General features: G+C 43.6%; 1 non-coding gene across 1 annotated transcript; it reads right to left on the reverse strand.

Annotated features, from left to right (window-relative positions):
- Positions 1-23286: 23286 nt before the first annotated feature.
- On the reverse strand, positions 23287-23358 carry TRNAC-ACA (transfer RNA cysteine (anticodon ACA)). Its single transcript has one exon. It is a non-coding gene; the product is annotated as a tRNA-Cys (tRNA).
- Positions 23359-24870: the final 1512 nt, after the last annotated feature.

Here is a 24870-nt window from a genome sequence, read left to right on the forward strand (position 1 = left end):
GAAACGCCAGTACTTTGGCCACCTCATGCGAAGAGTTGATTCATTGGAAAAGACTCTGATGCTGGGAGGGATTGGGGGCAGGAGGAGAAGGGGATGATCGAGGATGAGATGGCTGGATGGCATCACGGACTCGATGGACATGAGTCTGAGTGAACTCTGGGAGTTGGTGATGCCAGGGAGGCCTGGCGTGCTGCGATTCATGGGGTCACAAAGAGTCGGACACGACTGAGAGACTGAACTGAACTGAACTGAACTGAAGTCAATTAGAGCAGATAAAGTAAAGAACTAGAGACTTCCCTGGTGGTCGAGTGGTTAAGATTCCATGTTCCCAATGCAGGGGGCACAAGTTCGATCCCTGGTCAGGGAACTAAGAACTTACATGCTGTGTAGCACGGCCAAAAGATAAAAATAACTAAAAAATAAATTAAGAAAAGTAAAGGGCTGTACAATTTTAATGGTTAGTAAACTCTTTCTGCTGCTCTCAGGATAATAACTATGAAGTCTAGAAAGCAGGCATGTTTGCCCTTTAGCATGTACCTGTCTTATCACAAATATTGTCTTTTGACTTGGTACCAAAGTATAAATAAATCAAAGACACAGACATTAATAGGTTCTATCAAATTAGAGTACTATGATTTTTCTTTTAACATTTCATATCTGGAATATTCACTAGAGACAAAAGGACTCAAGGTTCCGAGATGATGACTGTGGTTAGGTGGCATAAATTTGTGGTGGGAGGAATAGTTCACATTTCATCATTTTCCAGGAATCAAAGACAGAGAGAGGAGGTGGTCCTGGTTCAGCCAACCTAGGACTGGGCCAGACAGGTTCCACCCCAAATTAGCAAGAGCATCACCAAAATGCCTGATGAGTTGAGACCGTTGCCAGCTAAGCTGATGGACAGAAACAGCAAGGGGGAGGAAAAAAGAAAAGAGACTAGGCTGGGTCAGAGACGTGGGAGGGAGATAATCCACCACAGACGCAATGGTTCCCATGGATGGCCGAGCACAGTGAGGAGGCAAGCAGGTCACCATCCAGGATAAATAAATTACTGGTTCAAGAAAGTGCAATCTGTTTGGACTGGGAGATGGTGACTGTAAAGCTAAAGGGAGTCCCTCTCATGAGAGTTAAAAACACCAAGGGTAAGGTCCTCCTGGGCAGTCCAGTGGTTGCAACTCCGCGCTTCTACTGCCAAGGGCCCAGGTTCAATAAGGGAAATAAGACCCTGAAAGCTGAGGAGCACAGCCAAAAATAAAACAAAGGGACTCAAAAAAAAATAAAAACAAATCCAGATCAATAATGCAAAATTCACAGTGTTTGCGATCCAATAAAAAAGTTAGTAAATAAACAGGGGACTTCTCTGGTAAGTCCAGTGGTTAAAACTTCCCTTTCAATGCAGGGGGTGCAGGTTTGATCTCTGGTCCTGGAGTAAGATCTCAGATGCCTCCAGGACAAAACATCAACACATAAAACAAACAGCATTGTAATAAATTCAATAAAGACTTCAAAAATGGTCTACATAAAAAAAAAATCTTTAAAAGAATTTAAAAATCATACAAAGAAGTAAGAAAATCTGATTAATAACCAGGAGACAATATCTGACAATTAAAAAAAAAAAACCTGAAAAACGCCAAATGTAGGTTCTGGGCAAAGTTCTCTAGTTTTATCTGGTTCCACATCTCTAAACTTCCATCAGGGTGAAGTAAGGAGCTACTGAATATTTTCTAAATGCAGAATGATCTGCTTTTCCCTTAGAGAACAAACAAAAGGACTCGCCAATCGATCAAACAGATCTTGTTGGAGCTTGAAAGGATTGCTGCGTATCAAGGAGGGCAGGTAGGGGCCTGCTGGGCTGACTCACAGAACACACCATCCATGGCAACTGCTGGTGGGCCCATTCCCTGTTATTAAAACACATGTAATTGCTTCAGGTTTGCAGATGGTCTGATGGGCTGCTACCTCTGCCAAGGCAATGAGGCTGCCGGATGGGATTCTGCCAGCCACCTCTCAGCCTAACTTAAAGAAAAGAGCAACCCCTCTATTTACCAATTTTGTTTCCAAAGTTTTTACACTAGTGGTCTGCCAGACTGACAGCACTGAGAACTGTGGAAAAGCCTAAAATCTCCCCTGGTTTAGGCCAGGAAAGAGGCCCAGTAACAACTGATAACACCAACTGCTACTGATCAGAAATGCTAGGCATAGGGGCACTGATGAGGAAGGCGCCAGGTCCCAACTCTGCCACTCAGCCACTGGCTCAAGTCCCCTCGATGAAACAATGTGATTTCTATGCCTCCCACCCCCACTTTAGCTCTAGCGATGCCAAGTTGTCAATTTGGGCATCTAAGTCCAAACCCACTATCTAAATGGTCAGGATTAGCAAGGCCAGGCCTTCTCTCTGCTTTAGTATCAGGTGGCAAAAAGGTCAGGATATAAGGTACAACATAGGACTCCAGCCTCTGTCACAATGGAGGGTGTGTGGAAGGCCTGGGAGGAAGGGGGGAGTCCAGAGGGTATTATGCAGGGTCAAGGCTATGGGGTCGGGGGAGAGTCCTGCCTAAGATAGCAAAGCATGTGTCCTTAGAAATAAAAGACTTCTGTTTGGTTGGTAAATTAATAAGATACAAAATTAATCATCTCCAGGGGTTGCAACTCTAGCATCAATCAATAACTGAGAGTTTTTAGGCTTCAGTGTCTTGGCCATCGTATTATACTTGGTGTAACACTTATCAGTGGGCTACCATGCTTGGAGCTTCTGTGCTTTAAAACTGGGTGGATGTTCCCTGTGCCCCCACCCCCTCCACTGACTCAGAGTAACATAATGAGGAACATTAACTTTGAAAGGCTTGTTTAATTTTGAAGAAATCAGTTAGCTGTTGTTAGGCTTTCCATAGAGAAGACAGCATGTTTTTTAAAAATTTGGTGGTATTTATGACTAGAAATAGGCTTCAAGCCCTTATAGCTTGCTTAGTGGAAGAACTGGCAGTGTGGTCTGTTAGGTCTAACCTAATAGAGATGTAAATGGAGTCTAAGGAAATACATAGCCTTAAAGGTCGGGACTGACGCATGCACACCCACCACAGCAGTACTGAGAACAGTAAAACAAGCTCAAAGTACCACAGTCAGGAAGCTCAAGTGGCTCTATGGCACAGAATGTAACAGGATAGAGGACGGGAAGCACACCTCCCCCAGAGAGGGGCCCGGTTAATCCCGAAGGACCAGCCTTCAGCTGATAGAAGAGGGAGAGATTTCTTTGGAGGAATCGGTAGAAGAATTGAGAGCTGAGGCTGCTTTCCTTCCTCTATCCGTACGGCTCTCTGTCCCACCCCCAAGCCAAGTGAAGGGGGCCTCAAGATCACCGCTTGTCAGGGGTGCTTGCCAAAAGCAGGAAATGGCCTCTCACTCTTAGCCTGTTGCTTGTTGATCGGTGGATGCTCACAGTCCCAACCGCTCTGCCACTGGGAGACCTACCCTGTGTGGGACCTTGCCCAAGGTAAGAGGTGCAGAACATATTCCTGAGACGGGAGGACCTGGGGTTAGCTGTTGGAGGCAAATGTGAACATTCAGCTGGGGATGGTTTGCCCAGATCAGGTAACTGCAGTGTTATTCCCACTTGCTGTGGAAGGGGAGGAGAACCAAGGCCACTTGCCCCTCTTTGGGGGCCTCAACGTTTCATATCAGGCTTGAGTTGGAAGTGAAGAGAAAAGGTGTGAATTGGATGAGAGATTTAGCTACTGTATGGAGTTCGCCTCATTTAAATAAACTAACCAGTCTACTGGATGCTAGGAGACATATTACTATGCTCATTTTTCAGAGGTGGAAACTAACAGAGAGGTGAACTAACTGTTCAAAGTGATATAGCTAAGTGGCAGAGTCAGGGACCTGGTGGGTCTGTCTAGCTCCAAAGACCATGGTAAGGCTGGTTACGGTTCCAAATATGGATTCTAGACTACCTATGGCTCTACTATGCAATAGCTGTGTGATCTTAAACAAACGATTCAACCTCTCTGTGCCTCAGTAAAATGGGCAGAATAACAGTATATCCCCCATAGGGTCATTCTGAAAATGAAAGTTCACACTGCTGTATTTAACATGGATAACCAACAAGGTCCTGTGTATAGTGCAGAGAACTCTGCTCAATGTTATGTGGCAGCCTGGACGGGAGGAGATGGAGCAGCACCTCCTATGGTAGCAGTTAGAGAAAACATGGACTGTGGAGAGACAGGTACGCTAAAGTGGGAGAAACAAGTCTGTCTCTCTTCAACAGGTAAGAAGCTTGCTTACCTATTGAACGAGTTCAGTCAGTGTCTTCTCTCTTTTCTTTTCTCTCTATATTTCTGTGTTGAGACACTCTGAGGATCTAAGGGAAAGGCTCTTAGCTTAAACATTCTGATTCAGCTTTCCATGTGGGAGATTTAAAAATGCTCAGTTTCACTGAAAGCTCTGAGTGTGCATCACTGTACACCCCTGGCACTTAACAGTAGTGGTGATACATTCTTGGACTCAAATAGTGGATGGATGGGTGAGTGGATGGGTGGGTGGGTGGGTGGGTGGATGGATGGATGGATGGATGGATGGATGGGTGTGTGGGTGGGTGGGTGGGTGGGTGGGTGGGAGGATGGATGGATGGGTGTGTGGGTGGGTGGGTGGGTGGGAGGGTAGATGGATGGGTGGGTGTGTGGGTGGGTGGGTGGGTGGGAGGGTGGGTGGGAGGGTAGATGGATGGGTGGGTGGGTGGGTGGGTAGGTGGGTGTGTGGGTGGGTGGATGGGTGTTTGGGTGGGTGGGTGGATGGATGGATGAATGGGTGGATGGGTGGGTGGGTGGGTGGATGGATGGGTGGATGGGTGGGTGGATGGATGGGTGGATGGGTGGGTGGGTGGATGGGTGGGTGGGTGGAAGTGTCATCATCTATCCTCTTGCAATCTATTTCCCATTTATCAAACACTGTCATACCACTACCAAGTTCAAGAAGGCCTATGGCCTCAGTGCTGTATGAATGGAACAAACTCTTTAGTCCCCTGATATCTTTGCTGGATTTCCTTTCTTCCTGCTCCATCCACATGTCACGATTCAAGGCACAACTCAAATTTGACACTGACTAACTCAACTACTTGCCTTTACATCTAAAAAAGAAGTTTCTATCTTTCTCCCATCTAACCCTTCTTTTCGTCCTGCCTCTGAAAAAGTGTTGAAGTTCTTACTTTTAAAATCCAACTCCTCCCTCTGTGTTTTTGGTATCTTTATTTATCTAACATGGGTGTATATATATCTCATTTGCCAGATTACAAATTCCCTGAGGGAAATCAGTGTGCTGTGTCTTCTCCAATAGAAAATGCTAAGGACTTACTGGTAGATAGTTGCTAAGAAAATTAATCCTCTCTGCCTTCCCAGGGAAAACAAATCCCATTAATTATTTCACTTCTCTCTGTTTTCCCTCTTAATCTTTAATCTCTACACTCCTGGTGACACCATATCCTTTAAAATCTGTTGTTTCCCATCCTTAGAAAAAGAAACTTTTGCCATGTTTTCCAACACCTTTAAATAAAAGCTTACTACTTTTCCTTGCTACCTTAGTAAATCTGACAAAACTACACTTTATCACCCACTCACTCCTCAAGCCTTTTGTAATTATGTTTTTGTCCCTATAACTGAGTTCCTTCCTAAAAGGTCCTTCCTGAAAGTAACATTTGAAAGGACAAATGCAAAGGGGTCTTTGTAGGGCCTGCCCTTGACTACAAGATGACGTTGACAGTACTTTCCTCGGCACTTGAAGCAATGCCCAACCCTGACTTTTTTCTGTCTTTATTCAACGTACATAGAGACTTACTATGTGCTAGGCATTGAGGATACACTTATGAGCCAAAAGACATAGTAGTCCCTGGCTCATGGGGAGAGACAATGAGACCATCAGCAAACATTTGAGTATCGACCGGGAAAGTGTTGCAAAGTACAGATGCCTCCACCACACACAGCATTCTTCTGTGGCCACTGCTCTCTCTGCCGCTCAGCTCCTTTTCTTCCTCTGGACTCCAGATGGAAGTGTTCCTCAAGGCTCCATCCTTGGCACCTCTCTTTGCTTTTCAACAAGGACTCTCTCCTTGACAGTCCCATCCTCCTCTCGGGCTTCAACTGTAACCTCCTGAAGCAGGCATCTTAAACCAATCACTTCCTGCCACACATCTCAACTCTACAGACTTCAATCCCCTTTTTCTGCAGTCCATAAACAGACAACTCTCAATCCTGAAAAGTGAAAGTCGCTTAGTCATTTCCAACTCTTTGCGACCTCATGCACTGTAGCCGGCCAGGCTTCTCTGTCCATGGGATTCTCCAGGCAAGGATACTGGAGTGGGTAGCCATTCCCTTCTCCAAGGGATCCTGACTCTGAGATCAAACCCAGGTCTATTGCATTGCAGGCAGATTCTTTACCATCTGAGCCATCAGGAAAACCCAGTCTCAGTCCTAACAACACACAAATCTTATCTTCCCCCTTAATCCTCTACTGAAGCATCCCTCTCTGCTCACAGGCCGAGTCTCATCTCTCTCCAGTTCCCAGGGTCGCAGATTTGGTCACAGGACCATCCCTGAAAGCCACCAACACTTTCCATCTGCCTCCTTCTGGCATTTAAGGTTCTAGGGTGCTGGATCCAAATGATCTTCCAGCCTCACTGCCTCAATCTGCCAATACTTCAGATCCAGGCAAAGTTAGTTGTTGCTGACTCTCCTCAGAGCATTCCTTCTATGAGGCGTGCTCTCACCCTGCCCCTAGGCACACATCCTCAAGTCTATTTCTGTTATCAATAAATATCAGAGGTGACAGTATCATGCAGCCATTGATGGATGGTAAAGGCGTGCAGCAAACTGGATGAAATGAGATCCAGTTTTCAAACTGGATGAAAACTTGTGAGATCATATTATACAACAAAAGCAAGATGCAAAATTGTCTGCAAATAGGTTTTTTTAAAAATAATTATCCAGATAAAAATATATAAGAAATACATCAAAATGACAAAAATAATTATATTAGACTGGTGGAATGTTGGATGAGTCTTTTCATTTTTCTAGATTCTAAATTCTATTTAGTGTGGTTTTTAAAATATATGTATGTTTCAGGACTTCCCTGGAGGTCCAGTGGTTCAGAGTCTGTGCTTCCTGTTTATAATAGCCAGGACATGGAAGCAACCTAGATGTCCATCAGCAGATGAATGGATAAGAAAGCTGTGGTACTTATACACAATGGAGTATTACTCAGCCATTAAAAAGAATACATTTGAATCAGTTCTAATGAGGTGGATGAAACTGGAGCTGATTATACAGAGTGAAGTAAGCCAGAAAGAAAAACACCAATACAGTATACTAACACATATATATGGAATTTAGAAAGATGGTAATGATAACCCTGTATGTGAGACAGCAAAAGAGACACAGAGGTATAGAACAGATTTTTGGACTCTGTGGGAGAGGGAGAGGGTGGGATGATTTGGGAGAATGGCATTGAAACATGTATACTATCATGTAAGAAATGAATCACCAGTCTAGGTTCGATGCAGGATACAGGATGCTTGGGGCTGGTGCACTGGGATGACCCAGAGAGATGGTATGGGGTGGGAGGTGGGAGGGGGGTTCAGGATTGGGAACATGTGTACACCCGTGGCGGATTCATGTTGATGTATGGTAAAACCAATACAGTATTGTAAAGTAAAATAAAGTTAAAAAAAAAAAAAAGAGTCTCTGCTTCCCCAGCAAGGGGTGGGGGTTCCATCCCTCATCAGGGAAATAAGATACCACATGCTGTGCAGCACAGCCAAAAAAGAAAAATAAATTTTAAAAAATATTATACGTGTGAGTGTATGTATGTTTCAAAATAGTTTTAGATTTACAGAAAATTTGAGAAGATAATATAGAGCATTCCTATACACCCTACAGTGGTTTCCTTATTAGCAACATCATATTTTAGTATCACACTAATAATACCATATCAATATGGTATGGTATCAATATAATATCAATAATACCAATACCAATCATTTAATGTGGTTTTTAAAACTTAAAAAAATTATAGTTTGGTAAAACCAAATAACCAGCATAAACAGAGGAAAAAGTCATTTTTTCATAACCTCTAACTCCAACTTAGCATCCTCATAGTTATTATTTTTCTTATTATCTCAGTCTCCTCTTGGCATGGATTCTTAACTAAAAACTGAAACAAATTTTGCTCTGCTATCATTTGCCATACATGTGTGCATGTAGTTAAAATTTTATTATTTGATTTAAAAGTTCTGGGAAATATTTTCTATAAACATAAAGAACCATGAAAAATTTTTTAAACAGCAGAACCAGAGCCACATCTAGAATCTAACGCTGTGTACACTGCTGTTCAACAAGCCTAGAAGCTCTGCTTGGGTCTGGTCTCCTCCCTACGCCCCCCACCGCCTCAACCCCCACCCTGAGCATTGCACATTTAAGAATACCCAAGCTCAGGACACAGACTTGGTAAGTACCAGCTGTAACAAACTGGACAAGTAGCATAATTCTAATTGATGGGGTATTGATTTCAAATTACTAAAAGGATCCTTTATGAAATTTTATGAGATGTCAGTTTTCCATTTTTGACAAACAGGACATCACAATGTTTTCCCTTGACATCATTCAAACAACCTGGTTAAAATTAGATCTTACATAGAAATGGATTTTAGTTTATAAATTAGAAAAATCAAAGAAACAGCAAATGATAAATATTCTAAAGACTGTATTTTCAACTTGCTTTTAAAGTCAGAGCTACAGAAAATTAAGTGCTGTTGTGTGTTTTTTTTTTAAACATTTCTCCCCTAGTGAGTTTTCTTTGTTCTAACTGCCAAGTTGGTTTCAAAGATCCCTAGCGGTTAGAACAAGTCCTACAGATTACGCAAAGAAATAACCAACTGAAGTAGTAGGTACAGTGCTACTTTTTATAGGAATATATGACATCCTGTTTTAAAACAGAACTTAAATAAAAGTCTCAAATAGGTCCCCCCCTTTTTTGGGGGTGGGGGACCTTCCCAAGTGGTTCAGTGGGTAAAGAATCTGCCCGCAATCCAGGAGATGCAGGCAGATACGAGTTTGATCCTCAGGTCAGGAAGATCCCCTGAAGGAGCGCATGGCAACCCACTCCAGTATTCTTGCCTGGAAAATCCCATGGAGAGAGGAGCCTGGTGGGCTACAGTCCATAGGGCTGCAAAGAGTCGGACACGACTGAAGTGACGGAGCACGCACCCTGCTTTTTTAGTTGAAAAATCCTTTTTCCATCTTTGAAGATAGTCTATACTTGATGCCAATGGCACCCCACTCCAGTACTCTTGCCTGGAAAATCCCATGGACGGAGGAGCCTGGTAGGCTGCAGTCCTTGGGGTCACGAAGAGTCGGACACGACTAAGCGACTTCACCTTGACTTTTCACTTTCATGCACTGGAGAAGGAAATGACAACCCACTCCAGTGTTCTTGCCTAGAGAATCCCAGGGATGGGGGAGCTTGGTGGGCTGCCATCTATGGGGTCGCACAGAGTCGGACACGACTGGAGCGGCTTAGCAGCAGTATACTTGATCAAACCAGAACTATAATACTAAAATTAGAAAATATACTGAACAGTGTCCTAAAACATATTCTGTATCTAATCTTATATGATTTTGGAAAATCCCTAAAACTAAACAAACAACATAACATTGTTGTATCTTGTCACAAAAAAATGTGAGGAGCAAAACTTTGTTAAACAAATTAAGGATTGCAAGAAAGGAAAAACTTATACTAAGTTTTCTGTGAACCTAAAGTTCACTAAAATAGTTGAAATTCAGTCACTGTCAAAGTCCAGCATCGGGTTATAATTCCAAGGAAAATGCTGAGTATCAGGATTAATAAATAAGAAAATGGTATTCCCAATTGGTGACTAAAGATGCCAAGTTAAAGTTAGAAGTAGCACCATTGACAATTTTCAAGAGAACTGTGTTTATGGTTAAAATTGCTTATCTTATCAACTACTGTATAAGTCTGCTTTACGACAAAAGTGACTTGATTATCTAAGAATATCACTATTATTGATTTATTACTGACTGATGCTTTAACAGCAAGACTTAAAAAAAAAAAAAAAGTTAATCACTCAGTCGTGTTCGACTCTTTGTGACCCCATGGACCACAGCCTGCCAGGCTCCTCTGTCAGTAGGATTCTCCAGGCAAGGTAAGCTTCAAATCAGTCTTGTTAACAATTAACTTGGTATTACAGAGAGAGCAGGACCCAGCCAGTCTGTCTTGAGGCAAGACATCCTTTTTGAGACTTTTAATGTCCTAACTATAGTTAGGCGGATGTGAGGAATTGTGTAGTTTTGCCAATGTGCTTTGAAGGAGTAAACAGAGATAGACTGGGAAGTGTCAGAAGTAACTGAAGCACACAGTGACCCAGAGAAGCTTCTGGAAGGATGTACAGTAAGTCCCCTACATACAAACCTTCAAGCTGAGAACTTTCAAAGATGTGACTGTGCGTTCACACGTCCAATCACATAAATTAGTTCACGTGTCTGATGTACACTGTCACGTGCATGCATCCCCTACAAGTGGCTGTGCTTTTGTGAACTTTGCTGTACATTACTGTATGTGGGCAGTAGTACAGTGCCTTTATTTCAAGCCCAGGATGTCTGGAAGCAAACGTAAAAGCAGCGGTGATGCAGCTGGTGGTGCTAAGAAGCACCAGCTGTTGTACTACACACTACAGTACTTTTCAAAGTACTAAACTGTAAGGTTAAAAATGTTTTATTTTTCGTGTTTGCTTTGTTATATATTATTTTCATGAAAAGTATTATAAACCTATTTCAGTACAGTACTATATAGCCGATTATGTTACTTGGGTACGTAGGCTAACTTTGCTGGACTTATGAACAAATCAGACTTACAAACTGCTCTCAGAACAGATCTCATTCCTATGTAGGGGACTTACTGTTCCTCGCAAGGTGAATAGTAGAAGGCGCCAAGTGATTCTCAACATTTTGGTACATTTTTGTCTGATCTGAAGTTTAAAATAACAGGCACTCTTTTAAAAGCAGAAAACAACAGCTGTATTTTGTAAAAGGACAATTACAATAATATGTTAAAACTTGGTACGTGAATGCAGTAGAAGTTTTATAAAACGTTACAAAAATGTCTTGAAACTACCCAGTTTTGTTGAGGCTTTAAGAAAAAGTTCCCATCCACTGCATACCAACGACAGGCAAAAGAAAGCAACTTTCCTTTCTAACTCAGTAACACTGATGGTCTGTTGTTGGCATATGGATAATATTTATTTCAAAGAGTAGAGTAAAGCTACCCAGTTACTAAAAGTAACAGAAGCTATATAGACACACCACATTACTGGGATTCTTAAAGATCACTTCCAAACTTATCCAAAAATCCTGTTCTTTATTTTTAAAGCTCTAGAAGATAATTACTAAATAAATTCTAGTTGGATTACCAAGTGCCTAGGGGTAAAAATATAACTGACATTATTCTTACCTGGTGCTGCACATCGGAATTTGCTGGGCAGTTCAAAGTAATCGGATCACACTCCTCTTCTATGGATTAAAAAAAAAAGTATGCTAAGCTTGACGAAGAAAGCACATGCTCTGTAGTATAAGGCCTAAAATGAAGACTTAATATTACATTCTGTTTACATCTGGTAAAACCAGGAGGACCCTGAGTGGCCCAGTTACAAGTTCCCCTCCTCACTCTGCTCCTGTGGACAAGACCCCAGCTAAACAATTCTCCTTCTCAAGAGGATCAGGCACAACCCTTGCTTATTCCTGAGGGGTGGGTTTCGGTTCCATGCCAGACCACTGAATTATTCAGACAATTACATCCTTCCCCAGGAGCCCTGGGGCACACACCCGTTTATAGGACAGCCTTGTCACCCGCAGCCCCTGGTTGTTCACTCTGCTCCCAAGCGCAGCCCCTGTATGACCCTGCGTGGCGTGCAGCATCGTCCTCCCGCAGGCCATGAGGCTCCGTGACCCTTAAGCTGCTTGTCAATCTCACCGCCAGATGTCCTGTGCATGGCCATCCTCATAGCCCCACGGCAGGATCCCTCCCTGGCCAGCGTAGTGAACAGCAGGTGATTCACTTTCCCCTCTGATAATCTTACATCAGATTCCAGGGTGCTGGCTGTGTGACAGTTTACTAAGCCCTTCAGAGATCAGGGAGTGGGATTATACTTATCTTGATAGCTCAGCCTCCTAAAAGTCAAACTGAAACCATTTCAGTTCTAAAGTGGGGATTGCCAGTGAAAGTCAGAGGAATATAATGGACATGTGAAACATCTAATACTTCTCATAATTAATTGTGAGGAAGGAAATTCCATTCTTACGCTGTCTTACATATGTGGTAACTTCACAGCTCCCCAATTTGTGGTGAAGACAAATACATTAAAAGCTGATCTGGGGGACTTCCCTGGCTGTTCAGTGGTTAAGATTCTGCACTTTCGCTGCAGGGGGCACAGGTTCCTTCCCTGGTTGGGGAACTAAGGTCCCACATATCATGTGATATGGCAAAAAAAAAAAAGCTGAATTTTTCCATTAGATTTTACTCTTTAACCATAGAATTCAGTATCACACTAACCTTGAAAGCTGACAGAAATACAGTATACTATGAAACAAAAGTTTAGTGGCATGTAAAATTTTAGAGTTATAAAGCCTTACACAGAGAATCACTTAACTCAAGGTTCAAAAGTTAGGACTGAATGACAGATTGATTGATTCATCCATTATTTATTTTTACATTCTGTAACATGCATTGACCTACTAGACTGAGCTGATAGATTTGTTCATGTAAGGGGCTATATTTATTGCTGCCTACATGATTCTGACTAAAAGGTCATTTTCCCTTAATATTATTATGTTCAAAATTTAAACTAAAAGCACAATCTTTTACTACGATTCCATATGGTATCTTTTTCTTAATTTATTTGGCTGCACTGTTCTTAGTTGCAGTATGCAGGATCTTTAGTCACAGCATGAGAGAGCTAGTTCCCTGATCAGGCATAAAACTCGGCTCCTGTGCATTGGGAGGGCAGAGTCTTAGCCACGGGGCCACCAGGGAAATCCCTACACCATATCTTTCTAAGCTGGAGCAGTGGAGATCTCACCTAGGCTTGTGTTCCTCATGATACAGTTCCAGTTCTCTTGCATGAGAATCATTTGACTGTCTGTTAACAATACAGATTCCTGGGCTCCACCTCCAGACTTTCTGGTTTGGAACTTTGGGGAGTCCAGAAATCTGACACCTAACAAGTACCCCATAGAATTCAGGTGCATACTAAAGTGATTTTTCACAGTGACAGACATTTTTTCCCAGTCATATTAATTCTCACAATGGCCATGCATACTGTGCATGCTCAGTTGCTTCAGTCGTGTCCAACTCTACGTGACCCTATGCACCGGAGCCTGCCAGGTCCATGGGATTCTCCAGGCAAGAATACCGGAGTGGATTGCCATGCCCTTCTCCGGGAGATCTTCCCAACCCAGGGATCGAAGCCACGTCTCTTATGTCTCCTGCACTGGCAGGCGGGTTCTCTACCACTGGCACCACCCGGGAAGCCCCTCACAACGGCCAGTGTCATCACCGCCACCCAAGCCCTTTTGAAAAGGCAAGGCTTTTTATTTCCCAACACAATGTTAACTTGAAATTAAAAGGCAACTTCTTACATGGCCTCCCAAACACTCCTGTGGTCGTAACATTCTCCCTCCCATCCACCCTCCAGTAAAGAAAAAAGTTTCAAAGAATGGTCACCTTTGTATTGGGGGAGGGGATTATAACTTGGGGGAGGGGATTTAACTGTTGGTTTGCTGTAACAGGAGACTGCCAAGAGTCTGGGTCAAGGATGGGTGGGAGGCAGGCAGTGAGCTGGTGGGATGAGTGGGACCAGGTAACATCATATCATGCAGACGAGAGAGGTTTTTAGTTTCATTTTAAAACAAACTTAATAGCAAAATACCATCAATCAATCGGCAAAATGAGAAATCATAAAATACAATACATTGGCTTGCTTGTTTGGGGGCAGACATTTTTATTGGGTTGGCCATTAAGTTCGTTTGGGTTTTTCTGTTATAGCCTATGGACAAACCCGAACAAACTTACTGGCCAACCCAACACTTCCGAATTATTTTAGTGATTTCCTCAGTACTTGTTTATTTTCTCCTAACTTTTCCAAACTGAACTACTACATTTTGTTAACAAATTTTTCTAAATATCACCCATGTTGAAGTTCAAATTACACAAAATTATTAACAATAAAATCAGTCTATTTCTCTTTCACTTTATATTTGCTATATAATTTTTTTGAACAATGAAACTCAGAGAAAATGAAGGTGATAAAATTTTGATTAAATCAAATATATTTTTGTACAATTTCCCCTCACTAGGAATAGCAGCTGAAATATCAGAATTCTTTTCAAAAGACATTTTTCTCTCAAAATGTGAAGAGCCACTTTCCCTCTAGAATCCTCAAGCCAGTAGTTTCTACAAGATAAAGGAATTCATGAAATAAAGTGAACCCCAATCTTAAATGAGTCCTGAGTTTAGTGCCCAAAGACTGTCACAGAGAACCTATATCAGACATTTGACAAAATGAACAGCCTGAAATCTCTAAAATCAGGGGAGGCAGAAGCTACACATTTGTTCCCAAGAAAACAAGGATTATAGCATCTTTTACCTCAAAAATATGCTGATCATTGAAATTACACTAGATGCCTACAGTTGATTTACGGTAAAAAGCACAAAATTCAGACCCATATTTCTCTGGACCATGTTGAGGAACAGTGTTATATTGTCCGTGGGGAAACTAGGAATATACTAGAATTAGGATGAAGATTTTGTGAAACATGCTTCTTTTCTTAAGAAAATATATTTTGAAGACTTTTTAATCGGATGGAAATGGTTCAAGCTAATTACAAATGACTCCTCTATTAAATATAGTAGCCCCGGAGAATTCACTTACGTGTCAGAGTCTGAATCTGCACTTAATATAATTCGATTACATTCACTTTTAATCTATAAATTAGCCTCTTCACTAATTTATGTGGGCTTTGTATTCCTAAAAACAACAAGAAAATTACCATAATCATTTAATACTGATATTGGCTCCATTATGGTATCTTTAACAAAATACTGCAGACATTAAATTGTTGTATTATCAAATGCAAATGTTGGAGTAAGTTTTCAAACTTCCGGACATGGTTCATTACATTTAAGATCATGTATTTCTTGGAGAAAAATTATGTGCTTAATAATGCTCTTCTACCCCACGAATAAAGACAGAGGAAAGGTCTAGAGTATGGTTTTTAACAGTCATGTTACTTGTCAACTCACCACCGTTTTAATTGAAGTTTTGTAAAACTTAAATTATTGAAGAAACAGTTACAGTACAGTTACTGTATTATCAGGCTGCTAAGCAACAATCTTTTTCTCTTAAAACAGGAAATCACATTCAAGATGATTTAAAAAAAGAAGATTTCAGATGGATCAAACCATGGCAATGTATTCCCAGTCACTGCGGCTTGGTTTGTGCTTAAAACAGAGGTTCCACTCTCACCTCTGCTGTGAGAGCTTTCCACAGTCCTCAACCCTGACTGATCCCAGTTCTCTTGCCAGACTTCCCTCCACCCTGTCTGAAGCTCCTGGGTGCCAGGCGCTATTCTTGTGTTTGATTCTCACGAGCACCCTGGGAGGTGGTATCTACCTTGTCCTAAGCTGTGAAGTCATCTGCTGACTCCTCTCAGAGCTGGCGAGGTTTGTCAGCCGGTTCTCTCCTACATGTCCCATTGGAGGGTGCACCACGTTCTTGAAACTTCTTGGGCAGGCTCTCAAAGGGAGGTCTGAGACCCACTCACTCAGGTATGCATTGAAACACAGGTATCAATCCTAATCTCCCCTGCGTCTCACCCTCCCCTACCACACGACCATGTGTAGAATAGATAGCTAGTGGGGAAGCTGCAGTAAGCACAGGGAACTCGGCTCAGTGCTTTGTGATGACCTAGATGGGTGGGATTGGGGTGGTTTGGGAGGGAGGTTCAAGAGGGAGAGGATATATGTATACATATAGCTGATTCCATTCGTTGTACAGCAGAAACGAATCCAACATTGTAAAGCAATTATCCTCCAATTAAAAAAACAACAAACACGTGAAAAAAAAAACCCTACAGGTTTCTGGGCCTGATCCTAGACCCACCACATGATGATTTTGGAGAAGCAGGGCCCAGAACCTGCATTTTAAACTAGCTCCCCAGATAATTCTTCACTGCACCCTCCCTGAAGTCCAGTGAATACTACCCAGGATAGTTTCCTATCTACGCTGGTGTCTTGGCCTGCGCCTCTCACTTTCTTGCTGAACTAGACAGTCACAGGGTGGGGAATTCAGGATGCTGAGAAGTCATTCAGGGAGAAGAGGAAGGGAAAGGAAACATGCACGAAGCCAGCCTCCCCTAGAACAACCAGGAATTGGGCTCAAAGGCGGCCTTCAGGCTCTCTCCCTTATACTACTGCCATTCCTGGGCGACACTGTGCTGACGTCATTTCAGGAAGCAGGGGGAGGAGTCTGGTGAGCAGAGAATGAGAGAAGGGGACTCAGCAGAACCACAGACTTGACCACAGATGGGCCCTGGCAGGGAGCTCCCTTCCGACCTGCAGCTTGGCAGTCCTGTGATACCCATCACCACAAGGAGGCTGGGGAAACCCACAGCAGGCTGTGCTGGGAAGTCCTCTCTCTCCAGGAAGCCAGGGAGGCCCTGCCAACTCTGACGCTGGTCAGATCTGCTTGCCCCCCACCCCATTCCTTCACCCTCGGTTGTCAGCAGAACATAAGGTAAGTGCTCCAGTGTGATGGCCACCAGCTCGCTCTCCTTACTGGATACAGCCTTGCAGACTATAGCCTTGGACAGGCTCAGGCTCCTTTCAGATGCGTCTGCACCACATCTGAGATGTTAATCTGTGGATCATGAAAGAAAGCTCTTTTTGCTTTGGGACCTGCCAAGCATCCCCTCCCCCTTGTCTGGCAACGGAACCTGTGGTTTGAGTAGAACTGTCTCCATGCCCTCTACATGTACCATCTAACCTCAAGGCTCAGACCTGGTCAGCCCTCCATCCTCCTGAGGACCACAATCAATATGATCGCCCCATGATGAAACTGCTCCTGTCTCAACTGCCCCTAAAACGGAGCCATGTGTGCGGGGGAAAGGCTCCCTCTTGTTCCACTGTCGTAAGCAGCACCAGGTGAAGCTGGAGGTGGCAGAGACCATCTTTCCCACCATGTGGGGAAAACTGGCCCGAGAATTGAGTCAACACAGAAGGCTGAGGCTTGAGAGACAGAGAGAAGGGTGGGGAGAGAAAGAAGAGGATGAAGGAGATGAGGAAAAGAGAAAAGGAGGGAGAGAGAGACAGCCTGAGACACCATTTTAAATGTTTGGATTTAACAGACTCAGAGACTCTAAACCACCAAATCCTTCCCCTCCCCTTTTTTCTTTTTATTGGTTTGGGGCCATACCACGCAGCATGCAAGACCCTCATTCCCCAACCAGGGATCAAACCTGTGTCCCCTGCATTGGAAGTTCAGGGTCTTAACCACTGGACTGCCAGGGAAGTCCCTGCCCCTCCCCACTTTTTAAACTAATTTGAGTTATATTTCTGTCACTTGCAACCCACAGTCCTGGTTGTCTTCATTTTAAGCACGCCAAAAACACCATAGGAAATTGATGTATCATTCAATCTAAAGTCATTTCTGGATTTTAATTAAAAAAATCATACTACAGATGATCAAATCAGGCACTAAATTATCAGTATGTTTCTGTTCTACAATTTTAACAAATGAAAACTTAACTCTGACTAGTGCTTTGTTCAGGACAGGGGAATAATCACAAGCACAAGTTGTTGCATTAACTGTACATACCTTTAGGGAGTCCTGTGTCTTGAATGGGATACTTGTCTGACTGTAGAAAACCAACAAAAGGGGAAAGTTATTTTTTTAAACACCATAGTCAATTAGAAGATCAAAGTGAAAAGAAAGCTTTGTCTTGGGAAAATCATGATTTTCATTTAAAACCTTGCAAGTTTTTAGCCTTGAATTTATCCATAGGCCTGACCCATGGCTTGTTTTTATCCTCAATTTTATAGAGATGAAATCAAATTTGATGAAACGTCAATGATAGAACATGAAACAGAATAAGCCTTCAGCTCTGACCACTAAACCACACTTCCTCTCTCGTCTGCAGTGCCATTTTACTTCCTGCAGCTCGAAACTGAGGGACTGTCGTGTCTTTTCTCACCATTTGTGTGACACACATTTGGGTCAACAAGCATGTATTCTGGGCAGCTCTCACAGCTGGAGAGCTCTGTCCTGGGTTGACTGGATTGAAAAGGTAACTATCCCGTAAGTTGCACGAAGATCAGTTCCCTGTTCTGTACAATTAGGCACAGTTCCTCAATGCTTTCATTGAGGGCAGTACTGTCGCAGGGAATTCAAAATAGCAAATGCTCTTGCAATCACATATTTCTGTGTTGGTACTGATAAATATACAGGTATCTAAGCTTCTGGAAACTTCTACTTCAGATTACACAATGTAGGTGTTTTCTGCAGATTTCTATGAGAGAGGCTTGAATGTGCCCAATTTCCCCAGCCTGCCTCTGACCCTGCCTCAGTTCCACCATCATCTCCTCTGGGCCTTTGGGTCCATGGCTCTCCAGCTTAAACAAAGCTGCACCTCCCAACTCTCCTGTAGGTCTCACTACTGTCTTCCTTGGACAGAGGAGGAAAAGAAATGCAGAACCAGAGATTCTTGTTTTAAGGAAAAAACACCTGAGTTTATTAACATTATTAAGCTTTAAAATTAACATGACTTCCTTAACATAGTCCAATATTCTACGGATGTTCGAGTTTACATGGTTGTCATCTATGTATTTAATTTTGCTTATTGATCAGGAGTTAAAGGAAGGCTGACGTTCAGTCGTCACTCAGTATCCTCGAGGGGCTGATTCTAAGACCTTCCATGGATACCAAACTCTGGATGCCCAAGTGGGATTTTAGTTCCCCAACCAGGGATGGAACCTGTGCCCCTTGCACTGGGATCATGTAGTCTTAACCCCAGGACTAAAGTCCCTATGCCATTTTATGGAAGGGACTTGGGCATCCAGGGATTCTGTTTTAAATGCCTTTCCTTGGAGTTTCTTTGGAGCAGAAGCCTCCAACCTCTTTCCACAAAAGAAACTAATCTTCTTTATGTTATCAGTTCAACCTTTGAAGGGCCTGGGGTTTAAGGTCAGACACACTGGTGGTCAAGCATGTCGATACAGCTGAGCCTCAAGAACACTCTGGACACCAAAGGCAGGATGAGCTTCCCTGGTTGTCAGTACTCTGTGTATATCATCACACACCATCACTGGGACTGGTAAACACTGTCCACACAGCAGAGAGGGTGACTGAGAGCCACCTGCTTGCAACTCTCCTGGGCCCTGACCTGTGCTCCTCCTCCTTTGGCTGACTTTAATCTGAATCCTTTTGCTATAATACACCACAATCCTGAGTGGAAAAAAAAAATAAACATCAATCAGAAAGAACTTAAAAGTCAAATACTTTCCCCCCAGACTAAATCCTTCCCCATACTCTGCCCCCTACAACGTGGAAAACACACCTGTACTATAGTACTTCTCAGACTCTTTTCAAAGTATTTTCTCAGACTGTGAGTGTTTGAAGAGAAGGGACCATCCCAAGGTTTTGACTAAGTTTAGTCTACAAGAATGAACAAGTGTGGGTTTCCTGGACAGACTGACGGTTGAGCGGGCCTAGCGGTGCCCAGGACTCAGCATGGCCATTGCAGATGGTGGACATAGAGGATCAAGGCCAGGTGGCTGGAAGACTGGTCGGCCTGCAGCAGAGACGAGGCTGGGGGTGGAAAAGGAAGACACAGCTGGATATGAAATACTGGAGCCGGTTTCCATGGAAGACCCTGGAAGTGAGATGCTGGATATGAAATACTGGAGCCGGTTTCCGTGGAAGACCCTGGAAGTGAGATGAAGGGATTGTGGTGCCATTCTAGGATCTCAGGAAGCTTGACTCACCAAACACTGCTGCCTGCTTGGTGCCCACCTCTGCATATAAGAACATGGTCGGCACAGCCTTGCAGAAAGCCAGGCAAGCAAACCATCCCCACACAATAGCATAAAAAATAGAGAAGACAACAGCTGAAGGCCCCAGGATAAGGCAGAGAAGGCTTTCCAGGTAAGGAATGCTTAAGTTGAATGGCAGTGTGCATAGGAGCTCACTAGGTGAGGAAGCGGCCAAGGGCCAGCATTAGGGGTATCCCAGGATGGCGAGAGGATGTGGGGCATCCGAGGAGCAGCAAATAGCTACACATGACTGAGACACTGAGACAAGAGGACCTTATGTGCCATGTCAAGGACTATCAATTTAATCCTGAAAGCAGCAGGAATGTTATGGTTGAAATCTGTGCACACCCCATATACGTCAAAGTCCTAACCCCTGGTCCCTCAGACTGTGACCTTATTGGAAATAGAATCAATGTAGACAGAATTCATTAAGATGAGGTCACACTGGTATAGGGTGGGCCGTTCATCTAACAGGATAGACATTCTTGTAAGAAGAGAAGAGACACAGACACCAGGGAGAAGATGGCCACGTGCCACTGAAGGAAGAGAGAGGAGGGGAGCATCCTACAAGCCCAGGGACACCATGAACTGCCGACAACCACCAGAAGACACAAGGCAGGATTCTTCCCTGCGGGTTTCAGAGGGAGCCCAGCCCTTGATTTCTAGTCCATTTTCAGGACCTTGTCAGGCAGCCCCAACAAACGAATACAGGGAAGCTGCCATACAGGCAATTTGTCCTGGAGTCGTAGAGGAGTGAGGAGAGGCAGCCAGGACTCGAGCTGAGCTGTAAGGAGGGGGCCCCCAAGGAAGGCAGACCCTGGTGTCAGGGGATCTAGTGGACAGTGAGACAATCACAGGTCAGGCAGTGTGAAGGGTGAATTAAGTAACCCTTTTGCAGGGGTCCCCAACCTCTGGGATCTGATGCCTGATGATCTGAAGTGGAGCTGATGTAATAATAACAGAAATAAAGTGCACAATAAATAGAATGCACTTGAATCATCCCCAAACCATCCATCCCCACCTGGTCTGTGGAAAATTTGTCTGCAATGAAACCGATCCCTGGTGCCAAAAAAGTTGGGGACCGCTGCTCTACAGAACCCATAGCTTTAGTAACAGGCTACACCTGAGAGGATCATAAGACCTGGCCACAGGGTCATTGTGTACTCTGCTTTTGCAGGAGTTAAGAGCTGGAATTTTTTCATAATTGCAATGTCTCAAAGTTTGATTCCCTATGCTATCCACATTTATTAAACTGTGCTGTAGTTATAACATAAGGCCATAAAAACAAACATTTCCGGTTTCTAGGACATTAAGGTGCCTTGCGAATCACCCCTTTTTTTTTTTGGCTGTGCTGGGTCTTAGTAGAGGAGTGTAAGATCTAGTTCCCTGATCAGGGGTTGAACCCAGGCCCTGTGCATTGGGACCATGGAGTCTTAGCCACCAGGGAAGCTTCCACCAAAGACTTAAAGACATTGAACTGAAATATCTTGAGAGTATTTTATGCCATTCTAACTAAATACCAATTCTTCATGCCTCAACAGATCACATTCTCCGGATACTTTGAAAAACAGGAATGTATCTCACACCGCATGCATAGTAACACATGCGATGCTGTCAAAGGCATTTATCTGGTCATGAGTAAGAGGCAGTATCGAGTAGGGGAGCAGGGCTTCAGTCTGGCTGACTTTCTACAAATCAGCTAATCGCCATATCCTCATCACAGCAGACACACCACAGAGTGGTTATGGGATGGCAGGCAGGGATCCGAAGCCAGCTGACGGGTTCAAATCCCACCTGGCCTGCTTCCACGTTTGGCAACTTGGCTCACCCCTTGTGTCTCAGTTTTTCATCTATGAAGCAGGCAATGCCTACCTTTCAGGACTGTTTCAGGGGTAAAAGAGGTAATTGACAAAGTATACCCACCCACATATGGGCAGCTCTCCATTACTGTAAGGTGTGCATATTTTTTCTTTCAATCTCAAGCTATATATTTTGATTTCTGAAGAAGGGGGTCATTTAAAATAGATAGTATTAAAATTAGACAAGCAGAGACTTCTCTGGTGGTACAGTGATTAAGAACTTGCCTTCCATTGCAGAGGACACAGGTTCCATCCCTGGTAGGGGAAATAAGATTCCACATGCCATATGGTATGGCCAAAAAAATAATCAATTTAAAATAAATTTAAAAAAGAAAAATAAATAAAAATACATATTTAAAAAGACAAGTAGATAAAGACCTCACATAACCTAAGAAGAACACTCCTGACATGTGCAAAACAAGAACAGAGTCTAACAAAGAGGGGGGGAAAAAAACACCAAAGTCATCACCATTAATGTAAAATGCGTAACCTACCGTATTAAGGGATATAGTGCTGGGGTCTGTGTCTTCCACTGGTTCCTTTGCCAAATGATCTATAAACAAAACACAATGAGAGAATTTTCTTTAACTTAAAAGCACAAATGTATCCTTTGATAACTGTCTTCATATAAATGCAAGCTACCCCCGTCAGTTTGGAGAGAAACTTACTGTCGATCATTAGTAGAGACAAAATAAGAAAGAATGAGTCCAGTCTGCATCAAGAAAGTGATTAAGACAAACTACATTAAAATAAATAAATAAATATATATATATATATATAAAAATCTGGACTTCCCTGGTGGTCCAGTGGTGAAGAGTCCATCTGCCAATGCAGAGAACACAGGTTTGATCCCTGGTCCTGGAAGATCTCACACGCTGCGGGGCACCTAAGCTTGTGGGCCACAGCTGCTGAGCCCACACGCCCTGGAGCCTGCGCTCTACAGCAAGAGAGGCCACCGCAGTGAGAAGCCCGGTCACTGCAGCCAGAGAGTAGCCACTGCTTGCACTTTCCACTGTATCCACTGAAAGCCCACCAGCAGCAATGAAGATCCAGCACAGCCAAAAAGAAATAATATTAAAAAAACATATTTTGTAACAGTTTACTTATGAACATCTACAAACACTCAGAGGTACAAATAACTACAAATGATGCAAAGTGAAAGTGAAGTCGCTCAGTCCTGTCCAGCTCTTTGCGACCCCATGGACTATAGCCTACCATGCTCCTCCGTCCATGGGATTTTCCAGGCAAGAGTACTGGAGTGGGTTGCCATTTCCTTCTCCAGAGGATCTTCCCAACCCAGGGATCGAACCTGGGTCTCCTGCATTGTAGGCAGACGCTTTACCGTCTGAGCCACCAGGGAAGTCAAACATGATATTAATTAATGACTCTTTTACACTTTGGATTTTGAGACAGACTGGGACCTGGGACTCTTTACTGCAGTGCTCACACCTGACAAATATCTCCTTGAGCAACAGATACAAAGAAACTATAAGGGACTGAAAATAACTGTGTGCATGTGTAGTTGGGGCAAGTTATGAACAGCATACAATAAGGATCACAAAAAGGGCACAAACCAAATGCCATTTCTGAGGCGCTGGGCAGAAGGCAGGGAACTGCGCATGATCCCTGCACACAGCACCACCGTGGGGCTGGGCAGACCACTCAAGCCAGCCCTCTGGTCCATCCCCACCCTCGCCCCACTTAAGGAACTAGCCTGCCCTCTGTAGAGAGCAAGGGCACCTGTTTCCTTGTTTTCACTCAAAGTAAAGCCTAGCCTGAATTCCTGATCTGGTTTCTTATCAGTTTCTATTGATTAAAAGACAGGGAAGCCTTGCGTGCTGCAGTCCATGTGGTCCCAAAGACTCCCGACACGACTGAGTGACTGAATTACAATTGATTAAAGAGTCCAAGGACCCAGGTCAGCAACGATTTGATTATTTGAGAAAGAAAATTAGAGAGAAAAAAAAAGCTCCCCCTTTACTAGACACTTTAGGAAACATCTGCTGGAAAACTATCTTGCTCGATAACCGTATCTGAGTGGGATCCTCAGTATTTGTGCAGTCAGCACACAAGCTGCAAAACCCTAAGGGGCAGCCTTAGACCAGTCAAGATTCAACTTTCCTTTTTCTCCGAGATCATCATGAAGTACAGAATGTGGCCCAGGTCCTAGGTCCTGGGAATGCCTTGGGGCATCCAAACAAACAGAACAGGACAGCCTGTGGAGGTTTGTTCCTTCTCCCTAGATGTCTTTCATTGAGACTGTGTCTGGACCTTTCACGTTATTCTCTCTGCGGGTGTTGACAATGCCCAAACGAAAAGTCATGTGAAGGGAACATCTCTTTATCTGTTTTATGATGGGCTACAGTCAATGAAGAGATTAAAGGAGGTGGCCCACAGAAGTGGGTGCAGACGGAAAGAGCTTTTGCCAGTGTCCCCCCATGGAGCAGGGGACAGACACCTGCAACTCCATAAGTAGGGACTGTGCCCTTGTTCCTGGCAGAGCCCACAGGTGACAAGATCACATCACGGAATGCACAGAGGGGGCTAGCCCCTGGGTCCCAGGGTTCCCAGCCCCAGCAAAGAAATCCCATGATGTGGGTCTGGCACAGAAACAGAGGGCTCCTAGATCTCAGAGTCTTCTCAGGCTTGGACTCTGATGCACAAAAAATTCAAGGCCCTTCCTTTTCCAAGCGCCATATCATCCTCTTAGACTCCTGTGTTACATTAAGGAAGGAGTCCAGTTCAGACTGAAATGGAATTTCCTGCCAGCCCAGCAGATGACAGACTCAGACTTGAGTTTAAATCGATATAAAGACAGTAAGAACAAACTGTGTTGCTAACTCCGTTCTGAGTTTACAGAACTCCTGCGGCC

This window comes from Capricornis sumatraensis, chromosome 10 (genome assembly GCF_032405125.1).
Source record: "Capricornis sumatraensis isolate serow.1 chromosome 10, serow.2, whole genome shotgun sequence".
In the NCBI taxonomy this organism is placed as follows: Eukaryota; Metazoa; Chordata; class Mammalia; order Artiodactyla; family Bovidae; genus Capricornis; species Capricornis sumatraensis.